A 27887-nucleotide genomic window follows, 5' to 3' on the forward strand; every position below is an offset into this window, starting at 1 on the left:
CCCTAATACTTACGCACTTGAGCTAATGTAGATGGAGCGCCTAGTGAACTGGGCAGTTCATATTAGGAGGCATGCTACCAAGAGCTCTGTTTTAGCCCGATTCAGTTTAATTCTGAACCATCCATTTGCCGAGGACTAACGAGCATTGACCAAATGTGTTCCTCTCTAGTGCGTTTGCCATTTTTAGGTCTCGGTCTAGCGATACACTGCGCAGCAGTGTTCGTGCAGCCAGAGTCCTTTTGGCAGAGTTTTGCAAATGGACCTGGAAATTACACACGCTAGTGCGTGTGATTTTCCATTTGCGGCCTGCTATTGGCCTTTCCATGCGTGTTTTTTTGTAACATAGACACCAATAGGCCAGAGGCGAGAGCGCAGCTCCGCCCCTGGCCTATTGGTGTCTATTACGCGCATTTATTTCCATATGGTTTCAATTAACTCTCCCAGACACAGGAGCGATAATTGAAAGCATATGGGTGCGTGCACCACTCGCGGCTTTGTTTTTTCCTAAACAGGATAGCTTTCGGTTTCGTAATCAGGCTTTTTCCACCCAGCGGGTGCGGAGGCATGCGAGTTAACAGTTCCCCAACACAGCCTGCCAGCAAGCACTGTGCATTAGGTTTGAAGCGCGAGGCGAAGCAGCTGGGTGTGCTTCCAGGGCACGAATGTGAGCGGACGGCGCGAGCCGGGCAGGCCCAGCCAATAACGGGAACCGGAGCAGCGTCGGACACTGCGAGAAAGCAGTATCCCGCAGGTGCCGCCGCCGGCAGCATCCTCTCCCGCTGCCACTTAAAAGGCAACAAAGTTCTGGTAATTCCCGACCCTTGGTGATGCGAACTAAAAGACGAGCTCTTCAAAAAGTCAAGTAAGAGTTCAAGCTGGGTATGAGGGCACGCGGCCCTGCAGCACAAAGGCATGAAGTGACATCCGAGCAAGAGATGTAGCTTTAATAATATGGTCTCTAAGTATTTATTACTTTCCTTGAAACCTAGCCTATCGCCGCGTGCACATCTTCTCATCATGGCCTTCATCCCTTAGTTCACCCCGGACCTTGGGGTCTGAGACGAGGGCGGAGGCTTGGCTGCTCAGAGGGGGGGCTACGTTCTTCAGTGGCATTTACGAGGACGTTAACCAAGTCTCGTTTCCCTGAATCGTATCATGTATTATTGTTGATAAAATGCTCTGTACTGTAGGGAGCTGTTCCGACATATACTCTGTAGAAGAACATGTGCAACTTCCCTGCCTGGCGGCTAGATGTAAACAGTAGCCCGTGACCTCTCCATGACCCTTTTGGCTGTGGAGTCGTATTCGTTAATTTCGGTGGTGTTTGTGAGTCGCTGTCGCCCACTGATAGGTGCTGTGTTCTTTCAGTTAACTACAGTGCCTGATGGGGTCGATCTGTGACCTATGCAGGGGGGCAGTGGGAGGGGTTAGGAACATGTTTCCAAGTGTCTTATATGGACATGCGCTCATGGGTACGGAGTAGCTGCACTTTGGTTCCTTAAAGGGGGAGTAAGTAGCACAACTCAGCAGGAGTGCTGTACTTTTAACAGGCAGTGGTAGCATTTCTCGGTAGGAAACGGCACTATGGGGTTGTAAGCACCTGCACCTTTAATTCTATTTCCATTCCAGGGACTGGTTACCCGTAGATGCCAGGAGCGTGATTCTCGTGTACTGTGCAGCAGCCAAGACTGAACAAGGGTGAATGCACTTTACAGTGACATTCGTTGTTCAGGTGATGTTGTATTCCGCCTTTAGCTGTTCCTCTTAGGAGTGTGGAAAGGAAGGAACCTGTGAGGTAAATAAAGCACCTATTGTCACCCCTGTTCAATGAAACATTATCAGCACTGACTTGTTACAGAACTTTAGGGTGGTCAGGGTGGCAAATATTTTTATTGCATTCGACCACCCTATTGCTTTTCCTGTCGTTTGCATAGTAGCAGTCCTACAACAGATTTACCCTGGAGACACTCCTTCCTCTTACTGAAAGAACTTGCACTCATCGACATCGGAAGGATGACATCTTTAGTGGCCCCATGGAAAACAAAAACCTTTGGAATGCGGGGCGAGAGCACAACTGAGCAGCACACGCTTAGCTGACTGAGCTATCGTGGTCATCGATTAGTAATGCAGTGGTTCTGGAACCCCACTGTCGTGCCTATGAACTAAGAATTACAACGGCCGACTTTGGAGCTGGGGATCCTGGTTCGAATCTCGGTGTTGGCTCAACACCCTGTGATTCTGGGCTCCTGTAAAGCGCTCCAATACCTTCGGGTCGAGTTTGCCCTAAATATAAACTTCAAATCTTCACCTGATACAAAAATATGCAACTTTGTGGCGTTTTAAACTGCCCTTCACTTGCCAGGCATTGCACCCAGCTCAGTTCACAGGAAGGCACGAGTGAAGATTTGCTTTGCTAATCACTGGTCAGTGCCGGCTGGCTACTGGAGGCCACGACCCTGCCACACCCTCTGCTCCAGGAGGAGGTCCGCCTACAGGCCCTCGTTGGTTGGTCTCCAGCTCTCTTGATCTCGGGGGAGGGAGACACACCCGGCTGCTCTGAGTTGGCGAGTGCCCCCGACCTCCAGGTCACCTCGTGCAACAGATGCCTTGCACAGATAGCAGCGGTGCACCTGTGTTCTCTCTCAGCACCAAACCGCGGAATCGAGGTGGCCGACTCGATAACATGCCCAGGCATGTCCTGCCGATAGCGGCTCCCTCTGACTTTCATTTAAGGGCTGTATTAGCAATTTCGTGCCACTGCACTCCACAGACTGGTCTGCTGAGGGGTTTTCAAGTCACGCGGACTTCCCTTGCGGAAGCTGTGTCGCACTGCAGGTCGCCAGGTCAAGTGGTTTAGGAAGCATGCCTTATGGTAATAATACCCACGTTCTTCAAGTCTGTTCAAACTCGAGCAAGAAACAAGTGTTGTTGTTGTTAGCGTTGTTTTGATGAACGTTATTACTTTGTTTAGTCGATCTAAATACCATAACTGTGTTTATACATATAAAAAGTAAAAGCAATTCGGTCCACAGTACTTCATGTTCGTCTTTACATAATGTAAAGATTATTCTTTAAAAGGAAGCTCAACAAACCTATCAGTGAGTTGCATCCAATATTCGCATTATGTAGAACGCTGATGGAATGCTACTTTATTAATTCTAGACATCGTGGTGTACCGTTGAAGAAGTAACAATAAATCCATGTATTGCAGACAAGCATTGGCACAGTCTTGTTTTACCCACATTATTTTAATATTGTAGTGTTAAACTTCAAGCGCTGCGGCCATTCTGGGAGGTCACCTGCCTTTGAGTGAACTTGGGTTTTCAAGAACTTGAAGGTGTTCGGTTCTGTTTATGTCTCTGGAGAGATATATATTATATATAATGGGCTAGTCTTGGAATCTGCCACGTGTGTTGCAGACTGGCCACTTTATTAGTACTCTTCAAGGGGGAGTAATGAAAGATTTCCTTCAGCCGCCCAGTGGATGCTTTCAGAGTGCTGTTTAGTGCTCGCTGTGCACTGCGGCTAGGTTGGAAGTCAGACAGAGGCCTGGAAACACCTCGCTGCTCTGCGTCAGGCAGCCCCGAAGACCACACCTAATGTGATAAGCAAACACCGCATGCCAAAACACAATGGAACAAGACTAATTGACTAAAAGGACTGGGCGGGTGTAAGGGAAAAAAGTGAATGGCTATTAGGGCCTTGTTGCTTTTCCCACCTCTTCCTAATGAACCACACTAGGGAGTTAATGCATCACCACCATATTTTTTACCCACCACAGCTACATTTGCAGTGCCTACTTTGTAAACTAAATATTGCAGTGGCCAAAGATTATTGAAGGATTTGGGACTGCCCAAAGCCTAGTCTTCCTTGTCTTGATTACACCACATGCCTCGTTAGGTCGAGCTGGAGAAAGCAATGCGAAGCATTGCGTCCAGCGAAGTATCTAATGTTGTCCGCCTCCTGGGAATCCGAGACAGGGGTCGGGCACTCGCGGCGATTGGTGTCTGTGGACGCGCACGTCCAGGCCCGTGCCGTGCACATCTCCTGCCTCAGATTCCCTGAAGTGCGCAAACACACACATACACACACTCAGGCAGGCACACACACATGTGCGCATGCACACACACACGTGCAGGCACACACCCCTCCCCCCCTCACCTCACCGGGCTCGCACCATGTGGAACACGCCGGGCTTCTCATGGGAACCCCGCAGAGCACTCGAGCTCCTCTGCCTGGCCAGCACGACGCGGGGCTCTCCCCTTAGGCATGGGAGCCCCACAGTGCTTTCCGCTGGTCTTCACCCGGGCCCACTCCTGGGACCCGGGACTTCAGCTGCCACTTCGCTTTTGCTCCCTCTTAGGAATGGCGCGAATGCGCGGGCAGCCCCCGCCCTCCAGCATAGAGACGGCTCAAGGTGCCGAGGGTCATTCTCAGAACTCCAGTGGTACAAAAGGAGGCGCCTGGCGGACTCGCCTTCTGGCGCTTTGAAGCAGTTGTAAGATCGTGTTATTGTGTTCCCTGAATGTGTGTAATTTCAGAAACCAATGTTTCTCTTCTCTTCAATGCTCGATTGTAATCGTGCCAACCCCCTTCACTCGGGGCAGTGTTATCTGCAGAGCCCGGCGGAGCCTCCCAGAAACCGGAACCCCATCTTGGTGCCCTAAATTCGACTGCCTTGCCCACAACGCCCGCACCCCTCTCAAGGACTCCTACACCGCCCACCAACACCCGCTTAACAATGCACTCCCAATTCGACCCCCCCCCCCCCCTGCAATCCACAACCTCCACAGCGAGTCTCCCGCAGTCCGGGAAAGAATCCCCCGCTAACCTAGCTCATCGCACCCTCTGTAGCCCTCTCAAATCTTCACAAATAACCCCATGCTAGTGGGCGTTTATTATTTTTTATTTAATGCGATTTTATATAGCGCGAACTTTACCCGAAGGGGTCAGAGCGCTTTACATAGGAACCAGTTGCAAAACATAAGGATTTAGGATTACAAGGCAAAACATCCATCTTCTCCGTATGTTGACCAAATTGCCGCCACGCCACACACCAGCACTTGCCCCTACCTGACCGGCGTTCGCAACGCCCACCCTGAACATCAGTTTCCTCGCCCATGACCATCCCGTGCAACCCTCCTCCCCATCACCGTCTATCCCCGGCGTGCCACCTTGCATTTTAATGACCCTGGGGCTCGTTTTCCAGAGCAGATGTCTCCTAGAATTCCCGCTGATCTACACCCCTGTCTCGCAGCGCCACGAAAACCACTGTGGCAAACGAGGAGGAGAGTGACAACAAGCTGTCCCAGTCTGTGGCACAGCACAAAATATCACGTACCTATTGTGAAGCGCTCTGGCACCTTCGGGTAAAGTCCATGCGATGTAAAAACGCATAAATAAATAAATAAAAGTGCCCTATCGGGTCCACTCCGATTTCTGGTCCACTCGCCCCCAGTGCGATAAAAACCATGAACTCCATCAATACAAATGTCCAGGACCGGGTGGCCCCAGAGGCGGTGCTCTCGCTCCAACACAAGCGTAGAACTACACCCAGCGGTAAGATCCAAGCCGCTGCAAACTTGTTTTATATTTCCCCAACTCCATGTGTATGTGCGCACCAACCACAACACATCAAGACTCGCTTTTAAGAACATTTTGTGTGGATATATTAAACTGGAATACTTCACAGCATGTGTGGCATTGGTAAGTTGTTTAGTAAACTTTAAAACAGTTGTAACTGTGTGTTCTGTTTCTTACCCTTGGCTTTTGTAGCTTTTATCTGTAACCTACACTTAAGTTTCCCTACTTGTGCATCCTGCAGTTTCTTTCTTTGTCTCAAGTTACTGATCTGCGTTTCGCACATGGTGCAAACGAAAACATTTGGAACTTTACAACGAGGAGGTTTGTACCCAGACCATTAACTCGTCTTGGATTCCTTTCACAACTGTATGGAGATTTTTAACACGACTGCAGACTTTTAGGCTCCCTTACTTTCTACAAAACAAAGGATAATGTTATCGTATTTATGAACCCAGCTACACCAGTGACCCTAAGACCTGCGTATTTTTTAACAACTTTTATAGCGTACTGCATATTGTCATTTTTTTGGGGTAACACATAAAAGTTAATAGTTACGTGGCTCAAGACGCCTTCTTAGTGCTTAAATTATACCCAAAAAAACTGCTGGGGCAGCTAATCCGCGTAATTTCTAAACAACATTTTTTATTTTGCATTTTTTAAACACTATGGAGTTAATCCCGTTTTTAGAACATTCAGAAACTGTGCCACTTCACTTACAGGCAAGGCATTTACTACCATAACTGTGGTACCCTGTAAATATAGGTTGGATATAAATGCTGTTCAGTCTCTTACTCAAGAACAAACCTCACATGAATAATGCAGTCTAAAAATGCTTCGTGGCTAATCACATTTGCACATCAAAAATAGAGCCAGTATCAGTTTCATTTAAAGGGAGGCTGCTAGAACTAGGACAGTGGAACACCGTAAATAAAAAACACAGAAACAATACCGATCTCTACAGACCAAACAAATCTGCAACCAATACTAATGCAATAGGCCTCGCATTTGCGCGAGTTTGAGCTATTGGCATTGTAAATGATAATGCCTTTTATTTATGTTTGTTTTAAAAGCATAAATAAAAGACATTGTCATTTACAATGCCAATAGCTCAAACTCTCGCGAATGTGAGACCTATTGCATTGCAAATGCATGTTTTTTGATCCCCATACACTGCCTATCTATTTTACTCTTGCAGGTTGGTTTTTACATCTTTTTCACTGGCGTTGTTTTACCATCTCTTTTTCCTCCTTCTTTCTCTCATTATTGCCTGTCTTTGTCTTGTTGTAGGACATAGTCTGATCATTACAAATAAACCCCAGACCCCAAAAATGAGTTCATGTGCCCACCACCTGCACAAAGTAGCTAGTTTTTCTGGAGTTTTCTTGGGAGTGGTTGGTGAGAAAAAGGTGCCACTAAAGAGTGGTTCTAGGAAGTGTCAGCCTATCTGGGGCACACAAGCAGAGCACAGTTGTGGGTGTGACTGACTCCATTGCTCTTTTTCTGCAATGTAATTTGCTCCAAGAATCTAAATCCTGCAGAATGCTTGATAGTGCCTTGCAAGTACCTTCATTTCTGTTTTCAACCCCATTCTGTTACCTTCTCCACCGAGCAGGCTGTGCATCATTGGCGGTCTATTTTGCATGTTTGCATCATTCTTTGTTCCTGTAGTGAAAGGCACAGGTGCACTAACTCAACAGATCATCACTGTCACAATCTCTTAGACCATAACAATTAGTGTTACCATCACCCTAACTCACAAGAAGGTACTTCCGGCTCTCCTTTTTACCAAGAGTCACCATGAGTGCCTGAATGGTATGGACTGGTTCAATGGATTTGCATATCAGAGTACATCTGTGTGCAGGTCTTGAAGTAAACTCTCTAACACTAAAGCAGATTGTGTAAAGAAGTTGGCAAGTCATGAAAGCAATCTCCACACAACAGAAAGTGACCCCTATTTCCAGATATTTCTGTACATGATAGTCTAAAATGCAGCAGGCTCTGCATTGGTATACTCTTGTTCGTTTCCACAGTCGTACCCACACTGAGGAACTAAGAAAATCAACAACTTACCATATGTGGACAGGTGAGAGTAGGCCCATGAAAGTGGTTTGCGGGTGAGAGTGCGCGTGGCGTCGTGTGTAGGTGGCATTTTGCGTGTAAGTTGCAGCGTGTACATGGGAACAGGCAATGACAGGGCTGTGTGAAGGTATAGCGTGGTAGGAAGCAATGCCCGACTTGAGGTATGGGCATCAGGTAACAGACTAAGGCGCCTCGTTGGGGTCCACAGGATCCCTTTACTATGGGATATTTGTTTAATGTGTTACGGGCCTTAGAGAGGTGTATTGTTTTATGAGGAGTAAAGCACTGTAGTGACCTCAATGAGGTCCCCCTATTGGGTGCCTCGTAGTTCTGTTGGATGTATGTGCATTGTTCTGACTGTCTTCTCTTGTAAGGTTTATGTTCAGTACTGTTGTACAGGGGGCGGTGTGGCTCAACCATAGGGATATCTGAGTTGTGTTTGACTGATATGACTGCAGTTTGGGCGTTTATCCCGTGATGCATATAACCCTCAGGTGAAAGACACGCTCGGAAACTAATTACGAAGAATTAAGACATTCTTTAGCTGGCTCCTATATTCGATTGGACTTATAGAGCATTTCCTTTTGCACATGGGGAGACATTACCTCATGCTGTCCTGCTGCTACTACAAGGCATTGATAATATTTGTGGTTGGAAGGTAGGTAAGTGACGAGCCCACGAACTTAAAGTCTTCCCAAGAAATAGTTTTCAAAACAGTTTCCAATCGTCATGGCAAACGAAGGGTGGTAAATTAAATCTTCTGCACATTAGAAAAATCGCTAGCGTGAGCAGATGCAATAATGCTGTAGATGTCGACGAGTCACATTTACCCGCACATGCATTTGACGCTGTTAGTAAACTAGAGAAAGTGGAAAATAAAACAAGTCTACAGGACCACCCAGTGTAGTTAGGAAAAGTTAGGAGAAGACCACAACTGCAGCCACTCCCTTCCACATTTTGTCAGCGTTTGTTTACTTTAAAAAGTGTTTGGGCTTCACATGAAATCGAGCTATTGGCATTGTAAATGACAATGCCTTTTATTCATTTGGTTTTAAAACCTGCAATCGGTGCATAAACACGCACTTTGAACGTATAGCCCTTGCTTATGATGAGCAAGGCTGGCAATAAAAGAGACTGCCAGCCTTGCTTCTCATAAGCATGGACTATAAGTACAAAGTACTTGTTTACGCACCGATGCAAATGAATAAAAGGCATTGTCGTTTACAATGTGTAGGCGTGGGAGTAGGTACGACCGTGACACCAAGTAATGGGGTTAAAGAGGGTTTTATTTTTATCGCTCTTGCGGGTTTGGACATCAACGTCTTCCTATGTCTAAGAGTTAGTCTCTCTCTTGCGAACACGCTGGGGTCCGTGGCGCTGGTGTTCTGGTCTCTTTAAGACGGTTGGTGCAAGCCTGTTCTCCCAGGGGTCTACTCGACGAGGTGTTCTCTCAGTTGTCTCAGGCTCGGGTACATGAAAGGAAACCAACAAAAGGGAGCCGTTAGTGTCTTGTCCTCTATGGGGTTTGCACCAGGGGGACCGGGGTACGTGAGGGAAACCCAGTGTCTCGTGTCTCAATCTATTTACAGTACTAGGATAGTGCCAGTGAGTTGGGATGAACAGGTAGGTACAGGGAGGGAGGGTAGCGGACGGGAAGGGAGAACCACACAGGGTAGGAACGAACAGGGGCTATGCACACTATTTTACACTCGTTCGCTTCGCCTCCCCAACCAAGCTGCCCAACGCCGCTGTACCTGTGTCAGCCACACTCCTCCCTCGGGAGCGTGGCACGGCGGTCCGCAGGGTCGTTGGCCTCCTGGCTTCCCTTCGCCTTCCGCTTCTCCGCCTCCTCCGCGATGTTCCTCCGGGCTGGCTTCCTCCGCGCTTTCTCCGGTCTCGTCTCCGTTCTCCGTTCCTCTTGCTTCCGCCTGTCTCTCCTCCTCCGGGGTGCTTGCACACCCAACGAACGTCACTTCCCTGCTTTTGGCCAATTGGACGCCTCTGACGTCCATCGAGGGTGGGTCCTCCTCCTCACCGACGAACGCCCAGTTAAAGGAGCCGCTGTTGCTGTCGCAGTCTTCCATATCGCGTCGCTCATCTCTCCAACGTCCTGACTGAAAAGAAGGAGTCGGTGGAGGGTCAGCAGGGCGAGGGTTCCACCATTCATGAGAGGTATGCGCCCCTACCTCGTTACACTCCTCCCCCCCTGGATTCGCCCGTTCGGGGCGAATAGGCATCCTGGAAAGGAAATCGGCGTTCCCATTGTCCCTACCCTTCCTGTGTACCACTGTGAAGGAGAAGGGCTGCAGGAACAAAAACCACCTCAGAATTCTCGCATTTTGAGACCTATTTTTCTGCATCCAGTGCAGAGGGGCATGATCTGAAAAGAGAACGAAGGCCTTGCCCTCCAAGTAGTATCGTAGCTTATCTACTGCCCAGCGAATCGCTAGGCATTCTTTTTCCACCGTTGGGTATTTGCGTTCCCTCGGGTGTAGTTTCCTACTCACGTAGAGTATAGGATGTTCGATACCATCCTCCCCTTCCTGGGACAATACTGCACCGATTCCGCTGTCAGAGGCATCGGTAGCCAGGGAGAATGTCTTGTCAAAGTCTGGTGGTATGAGGACCGGACTGGTTGTGATCGCAGTCTTCAGTGCTTGAAAGGCGTCCTGGGCCTTTTCGGATGGAGGCATCGGAAGGGTGTTCTTGACAGTTTTTTTAAGTAAATCGGTAAGGGGACTGGATAGGTCTGCAAAATCCTTAACGAAGCGTCTATAGTAACCGATAAGGCCTAGAAACGCTCGTAGCTCTTTTTTTGTTGCTGGGAAGGGTGTCTGTGAGATGGCTCTGACTTTCTCTTCCTGTGGGGCAATCACTCCTTCGCCAAGCATGAACCCCAGGTATTTCACTTTCGGGAATGCAGCTCGTGATTTTTTTGCATTCACATGCAACCCTGCTTCCTGTAGGGCCCTCAGGACATTAGTTAGATGTTCCAGGTGGTCTTCCCAGGTGGTACTGAAAATGACTATGTCGTCCAGATACACAGAACTATATCGGGTATGTGGGGCTAGTACCTTATTCATTAGTCTTTGAAATGTTGCCGGGGCTCCGTGGAGACCAAAGGGAAGTACATTAAACTCAAAGAGTCCATCCTCTGTGGCAAAGGCGGTTTTGTGGCGGTCCTCCTCCCGCAGTGGGACCTGCCAATACCCTTTGGTGAGGTCAAGGGTAGTGATGTATCGTGCCTCCCCAATACGTTCGATTAGTTCGTCCACCCTGGGGATGGGGAAGGCATCGAAGGAGGATATCTCATTCAAGGCGCGAAAATCCATACAAAAACGGGTAGACCCGTCGGGCTTCGGAACCATGACAATGGGTGATGCCCAATTACTCCTGGACGGCCTGATCACCCTTAATCTCAACATGTCCTGTACCTCTTTCCTCACATCGGCCCTCTTTGCTGCTGGAATCCGGTAAGCCCTCTGTTTTACCACTTGGCCATCCTTCGTTTTGATCTGGTGTTCTGCCAAATGGGTACACCCCGGGGTGTCTGAGAATATAGCAGAGAAGGGGGTCAGGGCTTTGGTCAACTCATTTTTCTCGTTATCAGTCAACTCGGGATTCGTTGGAAGATCCCCCAAGGTGGAGGTAGGGTTGCTGGAGGGCAACACTAGGTGGGCGGACCGAGGGGGAGGTCCTAACCACCGCTTTAGGAGGTTAATGTGGAAGGTCTGCCTCCGGTTGGGAGACATTTGCAGTTGGTAGGTCGTCCTCCCATACGAATTGAGGACTTTATAGGGCCCTTTCCATTCACTTTTAAATTTTTGTGAAGAGGACGGAAGGAGCACGAGGGCCCACTCCCCTACATCTAAGGTCCTCCATTTCTTGCCCTTGTCGTAGTACTGTTTTTGGCTTCTTTGGGTTTTCTCTAGGTTTGAGTAAGCCAAATCCCTGAGCTTCCCCAGTCTAGACCTCAACTGTTGGGTGTACTCTAGGAGACTTCTCTGTTCCGCAGCCTCTTCTGTTTCCCAGGCTTCTCTAGTGATTTCCAGAAGGGATCTGGGCTGTCTTCCATAAAGGAGCTCGAATGGTGAAACACCTAGACTACTCTGTACTTGGGCTCTCACTACGTATAGGGCTAGTGGTAACATCCTATCCCAGTCCTTGTTTTCTGCAGTCAACAATTTTTTTAGGGTGGACTTTAAGGTCCTATTGTACCTCTCTACGAGGCCATCCGTTTGGGGATGATAGGCGGACGTTCGGATATGGCGGAGGTCCAGCAACTTACACACCTCAACCATCATCCGAGAAACAAAGGGTGTTCCTTGATCCGTCAGGATCTCTCTTGGAAACCCTACCCGGGAGAACAACTCAACCAGTTTTTCTGCTACATTCTTGGTTGTAGGGGCACTGAGGGCGAAGGCTTCTGGAAACCTGGTGTTGTAATCAACTACCACGAGGGCGTAGGTGTGCCCTCTGGAGGTCCGAGGAAGGGGACCGATGAGATCCATACCGACTCTATCCCAGGGATTTCCTATGATGGGTAGGGGCTGTAGGGGAACTGCAGGGGGACGGGTCAGATTCTTTTTCTGACACACCTCACATTGTTTGCAGTAAATCTCTGCCTCTTTATAAATCCCTGGCCAAAAGAATAACCGTACTATATTCTGAGTCGTTTTCTCGGCCCCACTGTGTCCTGCTGTGAGGTGGGTGTGGGCGTAGAACAGTATCTGCTCTCGGAAGTCTTTTGGGACCACCAGCTGCGACGGATCACCAGCCTTCCCTTCTCTATACAATAATCCGTTCTCTATCTTGAACCTGGGGTACCCTTGAGTTGGTGTGTTTTGCGCGATGTGAGCCGCTTCCCACGCATTAAGCAGGGAAAGGTCATTGGATTGGGCAAATTTAAATCCCTTATCTAAAGCCCACGGCTCGACCGACAGGTATGCCCCGGCTGGAAGGTCTTTAAGTTCCCTCTTAAATAGGGACAGGAAATCGGGGTTGTCGACTCCCAGTATGAGTTCTTCAGGTAAGGTCTCCACCACCCCCACCTTCACTATACAGGGCTCTCTGCCTATCGGATGGATAGATATGCGTGCTAGTGGGTAGGTTTTGACGTCTCCGTGGACACATCTAATGTGTACGCTACCATCGCGGCCTACCTGGTCAGGCCGTAGCAACTTTCCCTGAATAACAGATTGCCTACACCCTGAATCAAGGAGGGCTTTCACTGGTCTGCTGTTTACCCGTACCCTTACATAGAATGATGGTCCCATTTCGGCGGTGTACATCACGGCTTTAGGGATGTAGCCAACTTCCATGGGCTCCTCTGTTGTTCTTCTGTGGGGACACAGTCGTGCTATATGACCCCATTCTCCACATTCATAGCATTGTGGGCCCTTCAGGAAGGGGGGTCCTTCAGGTCGATAGGGTCGGGGCTTCAGTGGCTCGGGGACTGGTTTCTTTCTATCCTTCTCCTGTTTGGCCGGAGAGGGGACTGGCTTGCTGTTCTTGTCAGTATCCCATGTGAATGTTCTGGGAGCAGCCCTGTTGTAATTCGAGGCCATTTCAATGGCTTGGGCTGCCGTCAGACCTGGATGTTGCCTCAACCATCTTTGGGTGCCATAGGGCAAAACATCCATAAACTGTTCCAGGATAATGCTAGACATTATCTCCTCCTTGGAGCGTGTGTCGGGTCTTAGCCATTTCTCTGCAGCCATCTTGATTCTCAAGTACATGGTTTTAGGGTTCTCCCCAGTAATACCTTTCTCTTTTCGGAAGCGAAGCCTGTATGCCTCCGCATCCATTCCCAAATGGTCTAGTATGACTGTTTTAATGTTCATATAAGAGGAAGTACCGGAGTGGTTGGCCACTTGGTAGGCGGCCTGAGCCTCTCCTGTCAACAGGGGGGCGAGGAAGAACGGCCATTTGTCCTCGGGCCACCCACAGGCCCTAGCTGCCCTTTCAAAGTTCAACAGAAACGCGTCTGGATCTTCCCCTGTCACGTATTTCTGCAGGGCCACTCCTGATGGGTGTGGTCCGCCTAGTCTCGGTATCGTGGCACTAGGTGCTTGTACGACTTTGTGGAGATTGTCCATTTGCTGAGTCAGGGAGGCTTTGAAAAGTTCTCTGTCGGCATCTGCAGTGTTAATCTGCTGGCTAATCGCCCATTCTAGCTTTTGTTGTCCGTCAATGAGCGTCTGGATTACTTGTTCCATGTCCATGGTCGTTTCCGTGGGGGAAGATCCCACTTCTGACACCAATGTAGGCGTGGGAGTAGGTACGACCGTGACACCAAGTAATGGGGTTAAAGAGGGTTTTATTTTTATCGCTCTTGCGGGTTTGGACATCAACGTCTTCCTATGTCTAAGAGTTAGTCTCTCTCTTGCGAACACGCTGGGGTCCGTGGCGCTGGTGTTCTGGTCTCTTTAAGACGGTTGGTGCAAGCCTGTTCTCCCAGGGGTCTACTCGACGAGGTGTTCTCTCAGTTGTCTCAGGCTCGGGTACATGAAAGGAAACCAACAAAAGGGAGCCGTTAGTGTCTTGTCCTCTATGGGGTTTGCACCAGGGGGACCGGGGTACGTGAGGGAAACCCAGTGTCTCGTGTCTCAATCTATTTACAGTACTAGGATAGTGCCAGTGAGTTGGGATGAACAGGTAGGTACAGGGAGGGAGGGTAGCGGACGGGAAGGGAGAACCACACAGGGTAGGAACGAACAGGGGCTATGCACACTATTTTACACTCGTTCGCTTCGCCTCCCCAACCAAGCTGCCCAACGCCGCCGTACCTGTGTCAGCCACACTCCTCCCTCGGGAGCGTGGCACGGCGGTCCGCAGGGTCGTTGGCCTCCTGGCTTCCCTTCGCCTTCCGCTTCTCCGCCTCCTCCGCGATGTTCCTCCGGGCTGGCTTCCTCCGCGCTTTCTCCGGTCTCGTCTCCGTTCTCCGTTCCTCTTGCTTCCGCCTGTCTCTCCTCCTCCGGGGTGCTTGCACACCCAACGAACGTCACTTCCCTGCTTTTGGCCAATTGGACGCCTCTGACGTCCATCGAGGGTGGGTCCTCCTCCTCACCGACGAACGCCCAGTTAAAGGAGCCGCTGTTGCTGTCGCAGTCTTCCATATCGCGTCGCTCATCTCTCCAACGTCCTGACTGAAAAGAAGGAGTCGGTGGAGGGTCAGCAGGGCGAGGGTTCCACCATTCATGAGAGGTATGCGCCCCTACCTCGTTACACAATGCCAATAGCTCAAACTTTAATAATGCGAGACCTATTGCATTGTAAATGCTTGTTGAATAGTTCAAAGAAACACTAAACCATCTAATTAGTGTGGCTAACAGTTAGAAGACAAGATGGAAACAGAATGATGACGTGTCAATCTCTGTGGGACATCACAGTGAATTTAAGTTTCACCCGAGTGGAATAGCTAAAGCAAGATAATGAGGCCTGTTGGGCAACAAAGACCTCCCCCACTCTAAGTCTATGCCTTCACGTCCCATTTCACTCAACCTAATAATAACAATCCACAGATTGGTGGGTTGCAGAGAGGCCAAAAGGGAGCGGAGCAGGGCACTACACCTTTCTTCTAATGGCAAATAGGCATCTAAGGCACTGATAAAGACTAACTCAGTCTCAGCCTGCAGCCTAAAACTAACCTGGTGAGGATCAAGTTTGTTTTTCAGATGGGACTGTACCCACTTTATCACTGCTGTGTTCATAATGAATTGTCACTGCACTTTTGAAAGAAGAATTGGCAAGGCTAATAGGTCTCATCTTTGCAGTTCTCGAAAAATCATAAACATGTTACAGTCATGTCTAGTGACAAGAATACTTCACTCAATCCAACAGAAATGTACCAGACCCATAAACTAGTTTATTATAAAGAGATGCCTTTTGCTTCATTATTACACATGAGAGCACCTTCAAATGTGTATATTCAGCATTTCTGCTGCAAAAAAACTCTTTTGTTTGATCTAATAGCCTAACTTTGCCCATGTATAATTAGACTAGCAGCCCGCCCGACGTTGTCCAGGAGCAAAAGGCTGCTTCAGGACCCCGCCCGCCCCGCAGAAGAGTTGTCTGTGCAAGTCCTGGCCCTGTTCAACTGATTTGGCCACTTGTGTTATTTTTTTAATTCGTATGTATTGATTTCCGCGTTTTATGTTGTCCGCAAGATGTGAGGAAAGTGTCGTGTCACCTGTTTAATGTTTTTCTTTCTTTCGAAGGCTCTTTCCGTGTGTTCGTTTTTGTATCCCTTCAAAGAAGTTTCCCTTTCGTTTTGTCAATTGTGTGGTGAAGTCCTGGCAGTGCTCGAGTGATTATGGGCAGTTGTGTTATTTTCGTTATTCGTATGTCTTATTGTAAGCGGTTTATCTTGTGCGCAAGATGTGAGGAAAGTCTCGTGAATGCGCAGTCGATTGCGTTTCTCCGTTAAGAAATGTCGGCTTTTTTTGTTCGTGTTTACCCCCCTGTGATGAAGTTGGTCAATGGCCAATGGTTAAAGACTTTTTTTTTTGGTAAGCCGAAGTCGTGTGTGTATTTTCTTTAGTGCGTTGTGATTGATGTAGTATGTGATTAATCCTGCCCCCTGTGTGGCGTCATTTGACACTCCTCGTCGATGGAAGGCCCACCCGGTTTTTAATGCGAAGGCGTCAATGTTGTCTGGGTAACTGCAACAAATGTGTGTATATTTCTTATAGCGCGCACCTCTGCTGTTTTTGTATATTGGAGTTACCGCGCTGTATGTGTGAATTTAAATTCATTGAAAGCGCATTTCCGCTGTATGTGTTGGGATTTGCAAATGTTTGTTAGAAATTCATTGAAAGCGCATTTCCGCTCTATGTCTGCATATTGTGCGTTCTAAATTCAGTGAAAGCGCATTTCAGCTCTATGTGTGCATATGTAAGTGTGTTGTGAAGTCGCTTGGCCTATGTTTGTTATTTGCACTTGGCACGGTCCTGTAAATGCCCACATTTGTTGTTTGAGACGCCCACGGCCACGACCACGCCCCCAAGGGACTACTTTACCACTTTTGGCGTTTTTGCATTTTTAATGTATATGGTGTACATATCTATAGCCTATGTCCTTCTGCCACATCTCCCCTTTCAAATGGTGTATTGGGTGTAATGATTGGTGCATTACTTTTGTAGTTTACCTGGCTCAAAGGTTTGTGTTCTCTCTTTATAATAGTAGTATAGATATAGATTGAGCCCACACATAGGGCACACATGACCTGTGATTCGCCTCTTTGGTCACTAACAGCATTGCCATCACGAAAGGGGCAGGAATGTTTGTCAGTTCATGTTTAAAAACACACTTGCGATAAATATGTTACTAAAACATGAAGTGGTAGTGCACTGTCAAAGAAATATCACATTTTCCATTGAAATGGCCACAAACTTTCCCATTAACATGCAGTTTTACTGATAAAACTATATAGCATACTAGCAACCCGTCCCGACGTTGTCCGGGTATGAATTGCTGCCGGCCAGTAGTAATTTGTTTTGTAGGATTTCATTTTGATAGCATTTCTTATCTGTGACAGGCCTGTGAAACGCTTCGATTCACAGTGCACTGCTGATGCACTTAAGAGTGCGCGTTCAGTAGTGTGTGAACTCGAGTTTCCCTACTTTGTTTTTTCTTGCAATATTATACAGCACAAACTCAACAACATGGCATGAGCACAATTTACATTACAGAAGAACACATTCATTTGTGGTAGGCACGGGGAGACAAAAGAGATTTGCCTGGAATCACAGGATGTTGAGCTGATGCCGAGGTTCGAACGTAGCTCCCCAGCTCTAAAGTTCACAATTCTAGAACTTGTGGCGGGAGGTGTGTCTAAAAGTGTATGTCGGTGCTGGCCATCAATGAGAGAGATATGTGCATTTTTCAATGGGTTGTAAAAAAATATGAGTATGTTGCTGGAGATGTCGGCCGCCGTGCCACCAATGTACTTACCGGGGGAGGGTAAACACCCATTATTCCACAGCTTTCTTTCCGCATACCATCACTCCGCATACTTTCATTACGAAAGTACAATGACAATGCATGGCATTACATTTTATATGCTTTTACCACGCATACTTTTACAACGAAATTCGTTGTAAATGCATGAATTGTAAAAGCATGTTTTTTTAAATGTTTGGATAAGGTAAGTATGGGTATAGGGGCATATGTTTTAGGGTACTGAGGTATATGTTTTGGGGTGTTTGGGAATTTTAAGGGTTCAGATATAGTTTTGGGTTATGGGGTACAGGGGTAGTATTAGGGTGTAGGGATAGGTATGGGTTTTGGGGTACAGGGGTATTTTTAGGGTTCAGGGCTAGGTTTGGGTTTTGGGGTATAGGGGTATTTTTAGGGTTCATGGGTAGGTTTAGGTTTTGGGGTACAGAGGTATTTTAAGGGTTCAGGGCTAGGTTTGGGTTTCGGGGTACAGGGGTATTTTAGGGTTCAGGGATAGGTTTGGGTTTGGGGTACATTGGTATTTTTAGGGTTCAGGGATAGGTTTGGGTTTTGGGGTACAGGGGTATTTTTAGGGTTCAGGGGTAGGTTTGGGTTTTGGGGTACAGGGGTATTTTAAGGGTTCAGGGCTAGGTTTGGGTTTTGGGGTACAGGGGTATTTTAGAGTTCAGGGGTAGGTTTGGGTTTTGAGGTACAGTGGTATTTTTAGGGTTCAGGGCTAGGTTTGGGTTTTGGGGAACAGGGGTATTTTTAGGGTTCAGGGGTAGGTTTGGGTTTTGAGGTACAGGGGTATTTATAGGGTTCAGGGCTAGGTATGGGTTTTGGGGTAGAGGGGTATTTTTAGGGTTTAGGGATAGGTTTGGGTTTTGGGGTACAGGTTATATTTATAGGGTTAAGATGGGTTAGTGTTTAAGGGTGTTGGGGTATTTTAAGGAGTAAGGGTGGGTTATGATTATGGGGTGCAGGGGTATTTAAAGGGAGCAGGGTGGGATTAGCATACAATATGAGACATGGCATGAAGGGCGCCACACGCCCCCAGCGTTTGTCACGCCCCCAGCACACGCCCACAAGGGACTACTTTGCTGGCACAGTTCTTTTACCTTGTAAATGTATATGGTGGGCGTCTGCATAGCCTATGTCCTTTTGCTGCAACTGCCCTTTCCAACGCTGTATTGGGTGTTGTGATTGGTGCTGTGGTTCCTGAGATTACCCGCCTCAAAGGTTTGGGCTCTCTATTTATTATATTACTAGTAGCCCGTCCCGACGTTGTCTGGGAGAAATTAGGCTTCAGGGCCCCCGCCCGCCCGACGTTGTCCGTGGGTCTCCCGGAACCTGCACACGTAACTTTTTCCTCCTGTAATGGACCGTTAGGCTCACTTTTTTAATGCTCCGTTTGCATCCTCTTGCTACCTGCACACGTCACTTTTTCCTCCTATACCTCTATGTTTACTTCCTACGCTTTTGTAACCTGCACACGTAACTTTTTCCTCCTGTAATGCACCATTTGGCTCACTTTTTTAATGCTCCGTTTACTTCCTCTTGCTCACGATTTAAATTTTTGCTTCATTTTTCCGCCGCTCACTGGTCCTAAATAAATAAATAACCTACCTCATCCGCCATTCACCGCTCCTACCCGCCTGTTCGCCGCTCCTCATCCCCCTGTCCGCCGCTCCTCACCGCCTGTCCGCCGCTCCTCACCGCCTGTCCGCCGCTCCTCCCCGTGCCATGTCCGCCGGTCCTCCTCGCGCTCCTGGACGCCGCTCCTCCCTGCGCTCCTCACGTCGGGCACGCACGTCGCGGCCGGCGCTTCTTCCAAGGGACTACTTTTTTTTGGGTACATTTTTTAAATAACGTATATTTATTACGTTTATATAGCCTATGTCCATCTGCACACCCTGACGATTACAACGATGCATCGGGTGTGTGGATTGGCGCTGTGGTTCACGAGTTTACCCGCCTCAAAGGTTCAAAGTTCTTCCTTTATAATAGTAGTATAGACTAGCAGCCCGCCCCGACATTGTCCGGGAGCAAAAGGCTGCTTCAGGACCCCGCCCGCCCCGCAGAAGAGTTGTCTGTGCAAGTCCTGGCCCTGTTCAACTGATTTGGCCACTTGTGTTATTTTTTTAATTCGTATGTATTGTTTTCCGCGTTTTATGTTGTCCACAAGATGTGAGGAAAGTGTCGTGTCACCTGTTTAATGTTTTTTTTTCTTTCGAAGGCTCTTTCCGTGTGTTTGTTTTTGTATCCCTTCAAAGAAGGTTCCCTTTCGTTTTGTCAATTGTGTGGTGAAGTCCTGGCAGTGCTCGAGTGATTATGGGCAGTTGTGTTATTTTCGTTATTCGTGTGTCTTATTGTAAGCGTTTTATCTTGTGCGCAAGATGTGAGGAAAGTCTTGTGAATGCGCAGTCGATTGCGTTTCTCCGTTAAGAAATGTCGGCTTTTTTTGTTCGTGTTTACCCCCCTGTGATGAAGTTGGTCAATGGCCAATGGTTAAAGACTTTTTTTTTTGGTAAGCCGAAGTCGTGTGTGTATTTTCTTTAGTGCGTTGTGATTGGTGTAGTATGTGATTAATCCTGCCCCCTGTGTGGCGTCATTTGACACTCCTCGTCGATGGAAGGCCCACCCGGTATTTAATGCGAAGGCGTCAATGTTGTCTGGGTAACTGCAACAAATGTGTGTATATTTCTTATAGCGCGCACCTCTGCTGTTTTTGTATATTGGTGTTACCGCGCTGTATGTGTGAATTTAAATTCATTGAAAGCGCATTTCCGCTGTATGTGTTGGGATTTGCAAATGTTTGTTAGAAATTCATTGAAAGCGCATTTCCGCTCTATGTCTGCATATTGTGCGTTCTAAATTTAGTGAAAGCGCATTTCCGCTCTATGTGTGCATATGTAAGTGTGTTGTGAAGTTGCTTGGCCTATGTTTGTTATTTGCACTTGGCATGGCCCTGTAAACGCCCACATTTGTTGTTTGAGACGCCCACGGCCACGACCCCAAGGGACTACTTTACCACTTTTGGCGTTTTAGCTTTTTTAATGTATATGGTGTACATATCTATAGCCTATGTCCTTCTGCCACATCTCCCCTTTCAAATGGTGTATTGGGTGTAATGATTGGTGCATTACTTTTGTAGTTTACCTGGCTCAAAGGGTTGTGTTCTCTCTTTATAATAGTAGTATAGAAGTATAGATATAGAGTATGGATGGACAAAAACCTATGAAAATTGGGTAATAGCAAAGATTTTGATAATTTGCACATCAGCAAGTAAAGTGTATTGGTTTGTTTTCACCCTATCAAAATCATAAATACAAAGAATGTGCTTTCATAACCACCGAAATATATTTTGAAATATTTACACAGTTGATTTACAAGCTATTTAAATGTTGTGTGTTAGGAAAATAACCTGACATCCTACAGCCTTTCATTTCACACTCTTTGTACAGTAGGATTGAGAGAGAGTTCGCTTTACAAAATCCTCCAACTTTGCAGTCAGAGAAAGAAAAGTAAACACCAACCTCAAGGAGAAAATACCAGCAAATAGTCAGTAGACAAAAGGTGAAATTCGAGCTCTGTCTCTGAAGACAGAGTAAATGTCACAAAATAAAAACAAGATTTAACCGCATCGCTGCGGCGGCTTTTCCTGCTGTGTGCGGCAAATTTCAAAGAGCCGTGTTACATGACGAGCTCAGCTCGTCATCAGCACACGACCACCGTGGCTGATGACGAGCTGAGCTCATCATCCGCAGCGAAGAGGCTAAAGGCATCTTTATTACTCATTCACTTTGAGTAAAAAAAAAAACAAACACCTATTCTTTGTCAGCTCACCAGAACGGAACAGTAGGCGATAAAAATAACTTGCAATCATAAATTCTGACTCACAATCGCGAGTGGGTGAGTAGATTTCTCGAGCCCTGCTTTGGCACCCTTTAGCTTTGCCAATTATGTATAGCCAGACTTCACTACATCCCCCATGTGGTGCAGCATGTGCATGCCTACAAAATTACTTATACCCCTTTTTTCATGAGAGAGAGCAGCACAAGCAGGCAACAGAGGGAGTACAAGAAGTATGCAGTTGGGGAGGAGAAGAAACAAGAGAAGACGGCGTGGGTGGGGAGGCACACGGAGGGCAGGGGAGGGGAGTATTAGCAGTGTACGAAAGAGCAACATTTCGTTTCAGGTCATTCAGAACCATTCATGGGCAAGAAGGCAATAAAAGGGGTATATGAGGGTGAGTGCATCATGGTGGGAACGGGAAAACGCACACTGACGACGGAGAGCAACATGGAGTGCAGGGAGAGAGAAGTACATGAGGAAGACAGCTGGAAAAAACATATACTTTTATAGCTGGCTTAACCAAAAAGTAAAAACTAGTAAATGAAAGTCAATGAGTGGAAACACCGAAGCTCCGTGGGAGGGACAAACAAAAGACTGACAAGCTCAGACACTTATAAGAAGCAGGCAAATGGAAGTGACAAGAAAGCCAACCAATGGTAAGCAATAGGTGTTCTCCAAGCCCTAGCATTTTCTTGGTAAGCACGCAATACGTCTTTCAACAGTGCATGTTCGGTCAAGACAAACAAACACTGCTTCTTTGAGGGCACCATCATTTAAAAAACGTATTCATCATGAAAATGTTTGGGATTCACAACTGATACAAAGAGTGAACGATTGTTTCTAACTAGTTTTAAATAGACAAATATAGTCCCTTATTTTAATTAGGTTGTGCACTAATGTTGACTACTACGTAGAGGTGATGAAGTGACACCATTCAGGAGCGGAGGCGTTACACTTGGTTTCGATTTTTCCGCAGATGAATTGGGTATAACTTGGGGGAATCCCAGTTACCTCAAATTTTCTATTGGTACGAGTAGAGTTTTTGCTGGTTGTTACTGGTCTATTTTTGGCGATGTATTGCACTGTTTTACTCTTAAGTACAAATACTTATAGAAGGATTGCTTTAGTGAATCTAAGTCACTGGAAAGTGCTCTGGCCTCATCCTTAGCCATCGTTTTTCACCAACTATGCCACTCAAAACAAAGTCTAGCCGTAAGCAAATCAGCCATTGCCCTGCTCCAACAGAACAGTGCAACCTGAACTGACAGGCTAGTTTACTTCAGAAAGAAAAAAAACAATCCCAGACCAGTTTACAATATACTTAGGCTCATCAGGGAGGTATAGCTTTTGTCCAGGGGCACAGTGGGAACAGAACCAAAATCTATGCATATCCGTCAAACCTAGGTTGTCTTTTGAAACATAACAAAAGGCTGGAAGGAACTCATGAATAAATCTCAACAAGATAAGCAAGTGTTCACAAATGGATCTTGTTTTATGACCCTACCAACGATGCCCTTAGTGATTTCAGTTTCCTGACGTAGGCAAACCAAACCCTATCTATGAGGAATATTAATATAAATAGGGAGTATTCTTGCTTTTTAGTGGACCTCTTTGGGCGGCGTTGACAAGTTGGTGCCCTATTCTCTGTCCTTAAATCCCCTCTCTGTGAATGCCATCTTCAGGTACTTTTTTTAATGGTTGGGTCTGGAAGCATGTAAAGCGTTTAAGGAAAAATCAAAGTTTTATTGAAGGATCACGACCAAAACTGAAAATTTCTGAGAAGGACAGATTGTGTGGTTCAGAGAATAAACATCGGGAATGGAGCATACAGCTTTTAGATTCTGCCAGAAATTCCACCACAAATTTACTTACAAGGACAGCCAAAAGGTTTGCAACATTTTGCCTTCCAAAGGACCACAGCTCAGAGGGCTGTGACACATATGTGGAGTTCCTGCAGAAGGCCCCGAAGACAAGGGAGAAACAAAGAGTTAAAAGCCCAAGGCACAGTCACAGCTGAAAAGCTCACAGAGAGACTGGGCTGCCTAGCAACGAGGAGAACCCCAAGGAAACAGAGGTGGCACAGGAAGATTGCTTCAACCTCAAAGGAGGTCACTGAAATGGAGATGTCGAAGAAAGCATTGAAAGATAGCCAGGCAAATAAGCGCCAGTCAACACCACAGAGGCACAGTTGGGCTGAGAAGAAGCATTCGGACTCTTAAGTCCTCCAAGGCTACCCCGAGGTGATCGAGAGCAAGCACAAAGAACCCCAGGAGATGAGATCGAAAGACAGTTAGTGGTAATCGCTCAGGACCTTCGGAATAGCAATGTGAATAGTGATTTCATGGCAACAAAAGACTTATCATAGTAACATGGTATCGTTGGAACGACCGCGTTGTGATTCCCTGCGGACAAGAAAGTTTTGTGGTAAACGTTGTTTACCGTTCTAAAATGGTTGCTCAACACCTCTGTTGATGTTGAATGATTTACTGACGAGGTCTAGGATTTAGTACCGCACTTATTTGTGTTTCGGGAAATTATTAACAGCATATCAAAAGAAACATGACCCCATAGTTTCCTAAAATGTGAAAGAATTTCCACATCATACTTTCACAATAATGATTTGTTCAGTACACACTAAAGACAAAGAAACACTTCCACCAAATGAAGTCAGTACAAATTTCTTTCATTTTATGAATGTAATTCTCTTTTCTTCGCAGGAGCCAATGCGTTTCGTCCTGTTTAAGGACTTCTTCAGGGCTCATCAATTGGCCATTCTATTGCATGAATGATCCCTCCTATCAGATTGGGCAGACTTTGCATTAATCTTGTGTTTCTACGTTATTGGAATCCATGTCCAAAAACACGCTTGTCACTCTATAATCATTTAAGATTTCTCGGAATAACTGGCAGCATCAGTAGCTGTACATCTTTATTAGAAGTTCTCAGTGGTGTGGATATTATTGGTTAAATCGTTTTGGACGATGTATGGTCATTATTGAAATATAACTTTGGAATGTATTCCTAGCACTCGTCCCTCTTTCAGTATTAAGACACCGCAGTTGATGTTTAATTCAGCCAATTAGGTGTAATCTTTTCATCTGCCAGTCCCGAGAGTCTCCTTCAGGCCAGATATCTAAACATTTTGAACCATAATTTCTCAGAAATTACTGTAGGAAGCTGGTTCTGTATATAGTATTACCACCAAGTGGTTATACCGTGCACAAAGTTCAGGGGTTCCGCAAAAGTGTACAGGTCCCAATGTAGAACCCAAAGTACTCTATTAGTGGTAGTGTGGAGGAGCAGCCTTAGGCCTAATACAGAGGAGCGTAAGACATTAATTGCACAACAGTGATCAATAGTGGACACACAACTAAGACATTCATTGCACAATAGTGATCAATAGTGGACACACAACTCAAGAAGGAGATTCAGACTAATTTTAGAAAATTATACTTTGTTTGTAGTTCACTTTAAGACCAAGATCTTCGCAATAAGGTAAGTAGGTAAAAATCGACACTTGGAAACTTTTCAGCACAGTTCAATGTTATCCTATGGGGAAAACAATATTGCTGGTAAACAGGTAAGTAATGCACTTACAATCTGATTCTTCGGAACCAAAAGTCAGCAAGGATCAGATGATTACCAAAACTGCACCACCAACAGCAGAGGGACACCCTAGTGCAGATGTCAAACTGGGGGTGCCTGGAGACACACTGCTTGCCAGTAAGTAGATCAGGGGCCAAGCTTTGGGGGCTAGGACCAGCACAGGGTGGGCCACAAAACTGCACCAAACATACACCATCAGCGGCACAGGCACGGCCGGGTACAGCGTACAAAATAAGATTGGGCGCCCAATGCTTTTCTATGGAGATTCTTCTTTTGGCAAACAGGCTGCAGGCGATGCACCAGAGGTTGCAGGTGGGAGACCAACGACTGCCAAGATAAGTAGAGATGTAGAGGTTCGAGGGGGAACAGTTGGTTCAGCTACCAAGGCCCAGGGGTTCGATGCATGGGGGCCTTTCTACGTCGGAGACTTCTTACTAGAGCAGGTCGCTGGGAGTCTCTGGATTCACGCTGCAGGCGCCGCCATGGAGATCAGGAGAGGTCAGCCAATGCTGGACACAAGGTCAGGGTCGTTGGGGAGACTTCACTGCACAGGTGAGCCACTCAGACTCGGTCCGTGGGCACCGGGAGCAGATTGGGCAGGAGAGACAGATCTGACTGGATCCGGGGTCCTTGGAGTTTGTTTCTTCTTGATCAGGTCTGCTGCTGTATATGGGAGATTGGAGTCTTTTTCAAAGGCAGCAGTCCTCCTAGGGTTTTCAGAGGTCACTGGCTGCAAATAGGACGCAGGTTTGCAGAAGCTGGAGACAGGCCGGTAGGGCTGAGCACAAGGCAGTAGTCGTCTTCAGTCTTCACTGCAGAGCTGTCTTCTTGCTTCTTAGGTCATCGCAACTTTAGGTTCTAGGTCTGGGGAAGCCACCTAAATACTAAATTTAGGAGGCGTTTTTAGGGTAGTAGGAGGTAAGGCCAGTGAGCACTTTACCTGGGGTGACTACACCCTCTTAGCATAAAGCCATTATCTAACCCAGGGTGGTGTGGAGTGCCAAAAACGATGGATTTAGGCCCAGATCCTTATACTGGGGTGAATGTAAGACATTGATCTACATTCTGTCCATCAAATTGTTTTTTGTAATTTTCTCCCTGAGTGTACTGGGGTAGCTCAGACGTGGGTCCCAGAGCCTCCACACCACTGGAGTCAAGCTAGCCGGGCTGATGAGAGGTGTTACCTCGAAACCGGTCCGGTCCTCGGATGCTTGATTCCGGTCTGGGAAATATATGGCTGTGTAGTTCGGACTGGACTGTTCCCATGGGGCACAGAGTCAGAGCTGATTTGCATAAAGCCATTATCTAACCCAGGGTGGTGTGGAGTGCAAAAAACGATGGATTTAGGCCCAGATCCTTGTACTGGGGTGAATGTAAGACATTGATCTACATTCTGTCCATCAAATAGTTTTTTGTAATTTTCTCCCTGAGTGTACTGAGGTAGCTCAGACGTGGGTCCCAGAGCCTCCACACCACTGGAGTCAAGCTAGCCGGGCTGATGAGAGGTGTTACCTCGAAACCAGTCCGGTCCTTGGATGCTTGATTCCGGTCTGGGAAAGATATGGCTGCGTAGTTCGGACTGGACTGTTCCCATGGGGCACAGGGTCAGAGATGATTTGCATAAAGCCATTATCTAACCCAGGGTGGTGTGGAGTGCAAAAAACGACGGATTTAGGCCCAGATCCTTGTACTGGGGTGAATGTAAGACATTGATCTAAATTCTGTCCATCAAATTGTTTTTTGTAATTTTCTCCCTGAGTGTACTGGGGTAGCTCAGACGTGGGTCCCAGTGCATCCACACCACTGGAGTCAAGCTAGCCGGGCTGATGAGAGGTGTTACCTCGAAACCGGTCCGGTCCTCGGATGCTTGATTCCGGTCTGGGAAAGATATGGCTGTGTAGTTCGGACTGGACTGTTCCCATGGGGCACAGGGTCAGAGCTGATTTGCATAAAGCCATTATCTAACTCAGGGTGGTGTGGAGTACAAAAAACGATGGATTTGGCCCAGATCCTTGTACTGGGGTGAATGTAAGACATTGATCTACATTCTGTCCATCAAATTGTTTTCTGTAATTTTCTCCCTGAGTGTACTGGGGTAGCTCAGACGTGGGTCCCAGAGCCTCCACACCACTGGAGTCAAGCTAGCCGGGCTGATGAGAGGTGTTACCTCGAAACCAGTCCGGTCCTCGGATGCTTGATTCCGGTCTGGGAAAGATATGGCTGTGTAGTTCGGACTGGACTGTTCCCATGGGGCACAGGGTCAGAGCTGATTTGCATAAAGCCATTATCTAACCCAGGGTGGTGTGGAGTGCAAAAAACGATGGATTTAGGCCCAGATCCTTGTACTGGGGTGAATGTAAAACATTGATCTACATTCTGTCCATCAAATTGTTTTTTGTAATTTTCTCCCTGAGAGTACTGGGGTAGCTCAGACGTGGGCCCCAGAGCCTCCACACCACTGGAGTCAAGCTAGCCGGGCTGATGTGTTACCTCGAAACCGGTCCGGTCCTCGGATGCTTGATTCCGGTCTGGGAAAGATATGGCTGTGTAGTTCGGACTGGACTGTTCCCATGGGGCACAGGGTCAGAGCTGATTTGCATAAAGCCATTATCTAACCCAGGATGGTGTGGAGTGCAAAAAACGATGGATTTAGGCCCAGATCCTTGTACTGGGGTGAATGTAAGACATTGATCTACATTCTGTCCATCAAATTGTTTTTTGTAATTTTCTCCCTGAGTGTACTGGGGTAGCTCAGACGTGGGTCCCAGAGCCTCCACACCACTGGAGTCAAGCTAGCCGGGCTGATGAGAGGTGTTACCTCGAAA

General features: G+C 47.2%; 1 protein-coding gene across 5 annotated transcripts in view; it reads right to left on the reverse strand.

Moving 5' to 3' along the window:
- PABPC4 (poly(A) binding protein cytoplasmic 4) overlaps nt 1-27887 on the reverse strand; it is a 129869-nt gene that overhangs the window by 87673 nt on the left and 14309 nt on the right. Inside the window, exon 1 of one of the 5 annotated variants that reach the window (XM_086955750.1) lies at nt 9417-9435. The exons of 3 other annotated variants lie outside the window; for them this stretch is intronic. The gene's annotated coding sequence lies outside the window, so the exon portion shown is untranslated. Of the gene's footprint in view, nt 1-9416; nt 9437-27887 lie in introns of those variants that run through there. One more of the 5 variants, XM_086955751.1, reaches the window with a different exon arrangement.

The sequence above is a fragment of the Lissotriton vulgaris genome, chromosome 2_1 (genome assembly GCF_964263255.1).
Source record: "Lissotriton vulgaris chromosome 2_1, aLisVul1.2, whole genome shotgun sequence".
In the NCBI taxonomy this organism is placed as follows: domain Eukaryota; kingdom Metazoa; phylum Chordata; class Amphibia; order Caudata; family Salamandridae; genus Lissotriton; species Lissotriton vulgaris.